At 62.3% G+C, this 11,219-nt stretch overlaps 1 protein-coding gene across 5 annotated transcripts in view; it reads right to left on the bottom strand.

The window, feature by feature from the left end:
• The window catches only part of LTO1 (LTO1 maturation factor of ABCE1), a 241,480-nt gene that overhangs the window by 153,448 nt on the left and 76,813 nt on the right, over window positions 1–11,219 (bottom strand). The gene's annotated exons all lie outside the window — the stretch shown is intronic.

The raw sequence follows: 11,219 nt of genomic DNA, 5'->3' as shown, positions 1-11,219 counted from the left end.
GAGAGGAGGCAAAGGAATTCCCAGTAGACACAGGAACCAAAGAAGGAGGCTCTGCTTGAATAGCCCTAGAGATGGAAGGCTTACTACCTCCATGGACTGCCATCCATTTGGGGACATTAGGTTACGAGAAAGTTCTTCCCATCTCTGGCCAAAATCTCGCTCCCCGGAGCTCCCTCTGGCCCTGGTCACCTCCCCTTCTACACGAAGCACGAGAAAGGCCTGCCAGCCCCTGGCTTTCCTCCAGCCCGAATAGCCTAGTTTCTACACAGCGCCTCAGGTGTGTCCCCTCAGGCCCAGGGCAGCCTGCCTGGGTCCCAGAAGCCCAAGCCCGGACGTGCTTTGCGGACTGGACACATGCCCAGTGGGCTTTCCATGCACATACCAGATGATGGACAGACAGAACCTGTTAGAAGTCACAGAGAAGTGGCTTCCAGAAGTCACCGGAGCCTCTGGAAACCTCTGGAAGGTGGGTGTGGCTCCCTCAACCTCCGTCCCGTTCATCCCCAAGCACCTGTCCCTGTATCTCTGCAATGCTAGCTCCTGGCTCAAGGTCCGCCAAGACTCATAAACTGAGGAATGTTTCAGTGGAAGGGGTTTGGATTCTGGGGAGCCCTCCTCAAAAAAAAAAAAGAAAAATGAGATGAATGTCAGGTATGCCCTCACAGTGCACCCGGTCTAGTGGGAGGCTGTGGCCACAGCCTCGAGACAGAACCGCCACCCTGGTCACTTCAGGGGACTCCTCCCAGCACGCACACGCACGAGGCCCGCCCGGATGTCCCAGGCTGACTGCTGCTTGGCCCGCGCCCTCTGAGATCTAGGTGATCTGAAAACCAGTCGCCGTAGCTCAAGGATCTACAGATCCACCTGCCCAAATCCTGTTCCTGCCTGGGGGCGGTTCCTCTAACAGACAGCCCCTGGGCAGCTGCAGGCCCAAAGGCTTCTGGCCGGGGTCAGCGAGCTCGCTCCTGTCAGAGCGGAGGGCTGGGACATGCGATGACAGGACACAGGAAAGGGACCTGGGCTCCGGGCGGCGGGAGCACGAGGAGGGGCGTCAGGGAACTTCGAGCCGTGACAGTCGTGCGGATCCCGAGGGCAGTGGGCAGCTCAGCTCTGTGTCCACTGGCAACGAGGAGGCCACCTTGGCTCCAGACAGCATCAAGGCCGTCTTTCCGGAAGGCACACCCGACCGCGTCGCCAACCTGCTTGCTTCAAACTCTTCCAAACGCCTGCTTAAATGTGACCCTGAGTCAAAGAAGCTGGCTGCCCCCCGCTTAGTGGTCTCCTTCCCGATCCGGAATCCCTCGGTTTGGGTCTGCAGCTCGCGAACGGCCCCTGCAGCTCCGGCCATCACGCCGTTCCGTGCATTTCTTTTCGACAGTCAGAGTTTAAGCCCCAAGCTCTCTGTCTGCTCTGTTCCGTGGCCTCCTGCATCGCCCGGCGGTCGTAATATTTACATGTGTCTGTACTTAAAATCCTCTTCTGTTTGTGCTGGTAGCTTTATTTCCACGGGTGCTAGTTTTCTTTGTTTGCCGAGCCAGGCGTTCCCATTGCACAAATGCCTGCCGGGCCGGGTCTGTAGCCGAAACTGCCTGTCTCCGCCCACCCCGGCCCCCATGACAGCGAGCGAGGGGGCGGGGAGGTGGGCATGTTCCCCACCCTCCTGGGCCCTGCCTCCCCGGACCCCGCACTGACCCTCGCCGATACTGACAAGGCAAACATCCCTCCGGCTCGCGCCCGACCGGAGCGAGGTGACGGGGACGGGGCAGACCATCGCTCACTTCTCGGCCCCGTTCTGCCCTCCCCGCTGCCCTCCCAGCAGCCTTCTGCAGATTTGGGGGCTGTCGTTTCCATGGAAACCCTCCTGTCTTCTTCCCCCCTCTCCCTAAGGGCATCTTTCCTCTTACACCTTCATGCCGTTTCCTGCACGTTCGCACCATTTCTCACCCCACGAGGAGTGCAGCTGTGCACACGCCATCTGCCCTCTGGACTGGAGTTTTCCAGAGGCATCTGTGAGAACCCACGAAATACCAGGACAGCCCCCGACGGAATGTCACGTCAGGCTCCGTGCGTGGTGGCCAGGGAGGGGTTCTCCCCACCCTCTTCCGGGTCCTTTCAGTGGGAAGGTCGGAGACACACAACTGACCTGCCTATTCGTTGCCTGATTCTAGAATATTCCTATTCCAACCCCACCCTCCACGACCCACTGACTCTCGGGAGTCAGAGACGAACCTGGGCTACCGACCGGGCACCAGGAGTCCGGGACGGCCTCGCTGCGACCCGCCGGCTCAGGATGGAGGGCAAGTGGCCCGGCCTCCCTGTGCCTCAGCTTCCGGGCCTGCAAAAGGGCATCGTGGCCACGTTGCCGGGCTGTGCTGAGGACCGTTGGGGCGACACGGGCCGAGGAGGTCAGCACGCAGCGGGAGGTCGGTAAATGTGCGTCCCCTCCTCCGTCTTCCTCCACGCCACGGTCAGGGGCCGGCGCTGCCACCCAGAGCCATGGAGGGAGGCCAGACGGACAGCCTCAGCCCGGACCTGGACCGCGGACATCGGCCGTGCCTGGATCCCACCCTCCGGCCAAGACCGACGGCAGGGCAGCTCCCGTAGCAGGTTTGGGTCTCAGCGAAAGGGGGCAGTGCGGAGGGGGATCCCCAGCCCGCCCATATGTGGCAGCTGTGTGGTCTGCATGGGACAGACCCCGCTCCGAGATCCCGGAGCGGGCTCCGATTGGTCTAAGCCAGTCACGATAACCTTCGCATGCTGACCAGACTGTTTTCTTAGGGGGTGAGAAATAACTCAGCCAATCGGTGCTTGGCATCGCCCTGGCCCAGCCCATCAGTGACTGGCCCAGGTCGGTGCAACCAGAGCAAGGCTCAGGTCTTCCGTTCACTAAGACCAGTGAGGGGAGCAGAGGCAAAGCCTGGCACTCCTGCAGCTATTTTGTCGCTACGAGGCAGCCTATCTGCTGACACCCCCACCACGCAGAGGCAGACAGAGCATGAGAACTGCCAAAGAGTGGAGCCGGAGCCTCGGTTCAACTGCACCCAAGGCCCTTCTGCCACCAGACTTTAGCCAGCCCTTCCTGCAAGGTAAGAGCCTGAAAGACAGAGAACCCCGAGATGGATTTGCTGTCAGTCCAAGACTGGGCCTGGTTCCAGGTCATGAGCCCTATCTGTCCGTCTGGGTCTGCCGTCCATCAATGGCTCGTGGATGGTTCCCCGTACACCGTCAGCTGAACAAGAAACCACGGCTTAGAGAGGGGCACAAATTTGTCCCACGCTGCCCAGCTTGTTAGTGCCCAGTCTAGGATTTGAACCCCGGCCTCCCGCACCCCAGGCCCTGTGGCGGGCCTGAGCAGGAACTCGGCCAGCGGCCTGGCCAATGGAACCAGCTACTAAATTGATACTTTGCAAAACGCGCATGTTTCCAATTGCAGAGCATCGCTGTGACTTTGAAGCCGCGGGCAGCCTTCCCCTGATGTGGGGAAAGACGGAGGTGGCTGGCTTGGTGTGGAGAAGGATCTGGAAAAGCTCCCCAGAAACCCCAGGGCACCCGCTCCCTGGAAGGCGATCAGAAAGCAGGCTGCCTCCCCAGGCCGCGGGCAGCTGGCTCCCCACTTGAAAAAGGCCCGTATGGATTTCACTTTTTTTCCCTTCTTGGTGCCTCCCTAATGAGACGACATTAGAGCTGAAAATAAATAGTTGTGTGGCTGGGTCGAGAGCTAGATAGATAAAGAAGCACGAATTTCTCCCAGGAACACTGGCCCTCAGTCCCTCCCAGGGGCTGGAGGGGACGTGGGTTTCCAGTGATGGCCGCCAGTCTCACCGAGGCACTGGGAAGCAGGGAGACAAAAGTACCAGCCACACGACCTGCGCACCTACTGGGTGCGGGCCCTGGGCTCTGTTCACTCTCGTTAGTCTTCACGATGACCCGGGGACTAGGCAGGCGCCGGAAGGGTCACATAGGGAGGCCTGGGGAGGGCAGCAGGGAGACGGGACGTGTGGACAACAGGGCCAGCTGGCCGGCCAGCAGAGACGCTTGCGAGTCCATGGTCACGACTTTCAAGTGAGACGGTCAGCCTCGCCCAGCCAGGTGCAGCCCAGTGAAGACAGAGGCAGGGCTCACGATCCCCTAGGGGCTGGCAAAGAAGCCATGACAATGGCAGGTCCTGGAATCACGTGCAGGGGCCCTGTGGGGGATGAAAGGGGCAGGAAGGGGCGAGGCACCTCGGGCATCAGGGAGCGGACGAACCGGCTGGTGCCCAAATTACCAGGGGACGGGGGACGGGGGCCGAGGCGGGCCAGACTCGCAGAGAGGAGATGACCGGTCAGGGGCCCAGGCCCACCCGTGGGGGTCTAAAGTAACCGGAGGGAAGCCACAGGGAATTCAGGGCTGAAAGTCCTCAGGGATGAGAGACGGCCTGGGATCTGTAGATGACCCCAGCACCAAAAGCGGTCTGGTGGCCCAAGGTCGGAGCCGGCAGAGAAGGTTCTGGAAGAGGAATGAGGTGTGAGGAGGACACCGACACCCTGGGGTGGGCTGCGGGAGAGGAGACGTGTCACGGAAGAGCTGGAGGGGCCGACGCCTGGCCAGGACACAGGCCGCTTCAGGCCCACCAGGAAGGTGACGGGACCATCGGCGGACGCCCGCCCCCTCACGCCCACCTCCCCATGTCCCTCTCCCTGCACCTCTGCCCAGGTGGGGTTTCCCAGGCTTGGGGTGTACACAGGGCCCGCGGGAGGCCCCCCCATTGGGCACCCCTTCTCGGCCGGCAAGGTCAGCATCAGCAACAGACCCCAGCCCTGCCTACAGCCTTTTGGGGATCTGAGCCAAAGGTGCCAGCACTGCATCTCAGCTTCCTCGAGAGGGCTGGCCACAGGTCACCGGTGGAAGGAGGGCTCAAGCTGTGGCTTTTCTCTCCTGCCCCACGGTGCTCCTCCCTCACTTGGCCTTCCTGGGACCACTTCCGAAACAGACCACCTGCCCCCCACATCCTTATCTCAGGCTCGGCTTTCGGGGGGGACCCAAACCAAGCCAAAGGGGTTTGGCCAATGCCTGATGTACATTCCTGAGGCCACCGGGGAAGGTGTGGACGAGGCTGGGGTTGGGGCCGAGCAGAAGAGCAGGTGAGCATCCGGGCAGGTGTGAGGGGGTGTGGGGGCTGGTCCTGAACGCCACGGGCAGAGCCGCGGGAGGGGGAGCTGTGGGCTCCCCGAAGCTCTGCAGGGCCCGCCTGCTCCTGCCAGGGTGGCCGGGCCCTGGGCGAGCACACAGCTCCCACATTCGAATTGTGAAGGAGACAGGGCGATAAAGGGTAAGTCCTTTCCCCCCCATTTAAAAATGTCACCGTTCACGTTTTAGATTCTAGAAAGCACTTTCTTAGAAAACTAAACGCGCTCCTGCTGTATGGTGTGGCAGTCGAGCTCCTCGGTGTTGATGCAAAGGAGGTGAAAACTGTGTGCACACAAAAAAACCCGCTCGCGGACGTTCAGAACAGCGGTCCCCACGATCGGCAAACCTCGGAAGCCACAGGGACGCCCTCCTGTAGGTGATGGACACATAAACCGTGGCACATCCAGCAATGGAATATTCTCCAGCACCAAAAAGAAACGTGCTTTTAGGCCATGAACACATGGAGGAAACGTACATGCATGTCGCCGAGTGGAAGAAGCCAGTCTGCAAGGGCCACCTAGCGCGCGATGCCAGCCATGTGACATTCTAGACAAGGAAGAACTATGGTGACAGGGAGAGATCAGAGGCTGCCAGGGGCAGGGGAGGCAGGGGCGGGGATGAGTAGGGGAGCTTGGGAGACCTTTGGGGCAGCGAAAGTCCTCTCTGTGAGACGGCGACGGTGGCTGCACATCCCGATGCGCTGGTCCAAGCCCGTGGGACGTTCAGCACCAGGAACCTCAAGCTGGACGGTGGCTTTGTTTACGTAGCCTATCAGTTTGGTTCACAGAATTTTGACCTAACGTAAGCACTGCACTTAACAACCCCTGATGTTAGCAATAGGGGGAGCCGGCCACGTTGGGGGAAGAAGGGGGTACATGGGCGTTCTCTGAACTTTCCGCTCAAGTTTTCTGTAAACCTAAAACCACTGTGAAAAAATAAAGTCTATGAATTTTTAGAAATCCACGAAAACCCGATCCTCTCTGACCCACGCTGTTGGTGGCCGGTGCATCTGGCGTTGAACTCGGTGGGACCACAGCCCCCTCTGGCTGGTCAGAACCCCCCCTCCCCCCGCACCCCACCCATTCCTCCTGCAGGGCCAGGAGCCAGGAGGCCAGGGGAGAGCGGGGCCAGCTCGCTGCCCTTCCCATGCCCTCCGCTTGCAGCTTGGAGGTGGTCAGGGTGGAGGTGGCAGCTGCCGGCCACCATCTAGCTCAGGGGCCAGAGGTCAAAGGTGGTAGAGGAGCCCGGTGGGCCTATGGAGGCCCCTGGTGCACCCACAGGAGGGGACTCCCCTGTCGCCTGTCTCTGGGCCACACCTCCGTCCTGGCTGGTGCGAGCATCAGATCGGGAAGCCCTGCCCCACGCTCCCCCCCGGCAGCGTGAGCGTGGCCCCCCCTTTGACGGGCTTTTGAGGACTCAGTCACATTCCCACAGACCCATTCCTGGCCCCCTGTCCAAACGCAAGTGGTCAGTGACCTGACCCAAGGGACAGGCCACTCTGTTATCGGCCGCCGGCCCTGCTTTCTGGGGCTTATCGGAGCGCTCAGGTTACCCACGGGGGTGCCGGGCGGCCGCCCGCTCTCTCCTCCAGGCCCCGCCCGCCCGGCCCGGCCTCTCCCCTCGTCCAGTCACTGAACCGGGGTGCCGCCTGCGCCCTCCTGGAGCCCTGAGGTTCTGTGAAGGTGCCCCAGGGACTCCCCGGGGAGGGGGCTCCCGCCCCCCCCCAGTTCCCTTCCTGACTGTTGGTACTGGGAGACCTTGTAGAGTTTCTCTGAGAAATGACTCTGGTTACAACATGGACGAGCCTCGAGGACATTATACGCCAGTCGCAAAGGGACAGATAATGTGTGATTCCACTCTGTGAGGTGTCCACCTCAGAGGACCCTATGCTTGAGGTCCCTAGAGCGTAGTTTTAGACAGAAAGTGGAAGGGTAGGTGCCCGGGCTGGGGGCCGGGGGACGGGGGGGCGGGGGCGGGGAGCGGGGCTGCGGTAAAACGAAGTTGTGTATATTTAGGGTGTGGAGCATGGCGCTTTGATCTACAGGCACAGAGCAGACCGCTGACCGCGGTCCAGCTGGTTGTCGCGTCTCCGCACGCAGTCACCTGCGTTGGGGACGGGGCGAGAGCCCCCGAAATCTCTCTCGGCAAATCTCCCATAATAGTGCGGTGTCATCAACGCCAGCTGTTGCTCACGGCGTGGGGTCTCCCGACCGGTCCGTCACCTCTGGCCAGAGCTGTCCGTCGCCCACCCCCGCCGCACCGCCCACCCGTCCCCCGGAACCGCGTCCCGCGCCCCGCTCCTGCGTGCACGACGGGTTGTGTTTAGAGTCCGCATGTGCGTGACGTCGCGACGACAAAGGACCGGAACAGACATTGGGGGGCCGACAGGGACCCCCACGGAAAGGCGCTCGCGTCTCTGGTCCTCGGGGACACGTGAATCACGACCACGACCCAGCGTCGCCTCGTTGGAACGGCTGTCGTCAGAAAGGACAAGAGAGAGCGAGCTCCGGAGAGGATCTGGGGAAACGGGAGCCCCCACACACGCCGGCGGGACGCGAACGGGGGCGGCCGCGACGGAGAACGCGGGCGGGTTCCTCGGAGAAACGGAAACACGGCCGCCACGGGACCCGGCCGCCCCGCTCCTGCGTGTTTCCCGAAGGACATGAAATCGTCTCTCCAAGCGGTGTCTGCAGCCCCGCGGCCATGTCAGCACCGGGCACGACAGCCGGGTACGCGAACGGGACAAAGTGTCCGCCGAGGGACAAAGGAATAAAGAAACGGGGGTGGAAACATACAAGGGGATACGTTCCAGCCCTGACGCAGCAGGAGAACCCGCCATCGGCCACGCGCGATGAAGCCGGAGGGCACCGTGACAAGGGGAGCGAGCAGACGTGGGGAGCGAGTATCTACCAGGGATGGAGTCTCCGCTTGGGAAGAAGAACGAGTTCTGGAGACGGACGGGGACCCCCGCACATCGGGGATCCTGCCTGTGCGCTCGGCGGGTCGCCGGACCTCTGGGCGGGGACCGAGTGCTCACATGCCTGCTGTGGCCCCAGTGACCGAACGTTCACGTCACCTGGCACCCCGGGGTAGCAGCAGGGCCGGCCAACCCCGACAGCACGGTGGGGACGGGAGCCTCGGAGCAGCGTGTCCAGGGAGGTGAGGCGCTCAGACCGGCCTCGGAGGAAGAGGGCAGCTGACGCCATCCAGCTCGAGGCCCCGGACCCGGTGGCATCCCCGCCTGTCCCCGCCTTCTGCCCGCAGGCCTCATCCATCCCGAAGGCTCCGAGGGGGGCAGTGCCGTGAGGTGCCCCCACCCGGGCGGAGGCAGGGAGGCAGACACGGCTTCTGCGGGGGCGCGCACGCAGCCTCGGTGGGACGGGACTGAGGGACCAGGGGACTCATGGGGAGGGGCGTGGGTGGGGGCTGTGGCGTCGGTCACCGCTCACGCTCAGACTCCGAAACCACACGAGGGCCGTAGCCGTTCAAAAACTTAAGCGGACGGGTTTTCAAACTTGACGAAACGAAACGTGTGACTGAATAAAGAAACAGAAAGCCGCCTTCTGGAGGCCGGGCTGTGGCCAGGTCCTGCGTGAGGGCCACACCCGAGGCCCAGCCTGGGCGGAAACGGGGGGCTGACATCCAAGGGCCTGAAGGCCTGAGGCCCCCTCAGGACGCTGCGGCTGAGCACACGGACTCTGTGCCCGCTCCCAGGGGCCCCCACGTGTCTGCAGGCACGGTGCCCCTCAGCGCACCGGCCTTCCAGGTTGGAGACCCCTCCCCAGGGACGCGGCCCCCCGTCTCAGAGGGGAAGAAGGTTCTGCCAGAGCCTCGCCCGACCGAATCTCACAGATGGAGCTGGAAGCCGGTGGAGGCCCCGGCACAGGCGCCACCAGCACATAAAAGGAGTTGACAGTTGATGGCAGGGGCGGCCAGCGCCTCACCCTCCCCAAGGACCCGGCTTCCTTCTGGGAAAAGGGAGCACCCCCTGAGAGGACAAAATGCCAGCAGGGGGACCAATTGCCCAGCGCTGGGCAGCAGGTGGGACCCTGGGCTGGGGAACAGGGCCGGAAGCAGCCCCTGGGGACGGGGCAGCCCCTCTCTCCTTCCCCGAGATGCACCCCCAGGAGCCGGCAAACCCACATAGCCTCCTGGTAGGGGAAACCCTGCTCCTCTGATGGGATGCTTTGCAGATATTGGAGAAGGAATGGAAGACTTGGGAGCCATGCTGCCTGCCCCCCCATGCACACAGCACAGCCCCGTTTTCTCTGAGCTGGCAGAGCTGGTGCCACTGTGCTCCTGGAACAGCAGCCCGAGCGGCCTGGAACAGGCAGAGCCTGGACACCTTCCCTTCCCCGCCCCCCCACAGTGCCGGGGGGCTTCTGGGGGACCGAACACAGCAGAGTGCCTGCGACTGGGTGGGGGGGGACCCTGCCTCACAGCCCCGCCCCAGCGCCCACCAAAATCACAGGGGAAACGCCGGGTCACGCGTCCGAGCCCCCACCGCCACGCGCTCCAGCTCAGGGACCGATGGCACGGGTCCATCCAGGGGGCTGCCTGTCCCGAGTCACAGAGCACTTCACCCGTGACAGGAAAGTGGTCTCGCCAGGGCCTCGCCTTGGACCAGAACTTTTAGACTCATGGAATAATCGCATCGAACAAGACCTCAGAGACACACGATGCCACTTACAGGTGGAGAAACTGAGGCCCGGAGAGTAAAGCGACTCACCCCGGGGCGTTCGGGTGTGGGGGCCGCCTGGCCCGCTGGCTGCCACACCCCACTGGAAACGGGCCCAGACAGTCACGACGAAAGGGGCTGGGCCACCTGGGTTCCGGGGGCAGTCGGGGGGGCCCTGACGGGGTCCGGTAGGTGATGGGCTCCTGATTAACCCGGAGGGAGTGGGGAGGGGCTCCACGGTCCGCCAGAGGTGGGAGGCAGGGCTGGGTCTCCAGATCCTGTGTGAGGAGTGGGGGGGGCGGGGCAGACCCCAAGGGCCTCCTCAACGTCTCTGAGCAGACGAGGCCGGGTCGTGATGAGCTTTGTCGTGAATCTCGACCTCGGGCTCACTCTCTGAAAACAAAACCAGAACCAGAACGAGGCGAGACTTCTGGATGTGTCACCGGTCGCATGCCGCTCTGCCCTGAAGCTGGCCCCGTCCACAGAGGCGCCAGGACCAGTGCCCAGCGCCACTCGGCCCCCGCTAGCTGCTACGTGCGGAGGGTGGACGCTGCTCTGCTAACAGTCTGGATTTTTCCTTCCAGCTGAGATGGCTCAGGACGGCAGGCGAGAGGAAGCTGGGACACTCTGAGAACCCTCTCGAAATTCCAGGGTCCTGAATTTCAAGCTGAGCTCAGTCCTTCTGGCGTTCGAGTTCATTCAATGTTGGCAAAACGCGACTTCCTGTTTACAAGGGGCCAGCGGGGAGGGGGGCGAGGAAAGCCTTTTAAGAGATTCCGAAGGCGGCCCAGACACCGGCGCGCGCTCGTGAAGCATGTTGATGAATTAAGCAGGGATGAATCAGAAACACGAGGGCTGCATTTCCCTTGGAATACACCCAGGCTTAATAATTAAACGAAAAATAACTTGGCAAATAGACCGTGGAGTCTTGCTGAACCCGAAACGTTTGAAAAGATGTTTGACTAATTCCAGCGCTGGGCGCGGCCCGTCCTTTTCGAAAGGGCAGTGGAAGCGGTAGAGACGCCAGGCCACGTGCCTGCGACCCGCAGGGCCCCTCGGCTGTTCCTCCCGCTTCCGCGCATCCAGGAAGCGGGGTTACCCCAACGCGTTGCCTCTGCTCGGGACACTTCTGGGTTCTCTAGTTCCAGACCGTCACTGGGGGGACGTTCCCGAGGAATTTTAAAGAAGAGTTTTGGAGGATCCCGTTGCTTCCGAGACTAGCAGACCTTTGACTTTGATTAACAACAACAACAAAAGCCCCCAAACTGAAAACAGCACCTGCCCGTTGTCGGCGTGCGCACGGGGCTCCTCGTGGTCAGAGGGGTCGCGAGAAGAACTCCAGGGCACAGGCCGAAATGTCGCGATGGTTCCC

This window comes from Pteropus medius, unplaced genomic scaffold, assembly GCF_902729225.1.
Source record: "Pteropus medius unplaced genomic scaffold, Ma_sr-lr_union100, whole genome shotgun sequence".
Lineage (NCBI taxonomy): Eukaryota > Metazoa > Chordata > Mammalia > Chiroptera > Pteropodidae > Pteropus > Pteropus medius.
This window is presented reverse-complemented; position numbering and strand designations above follow the sequence as displayed.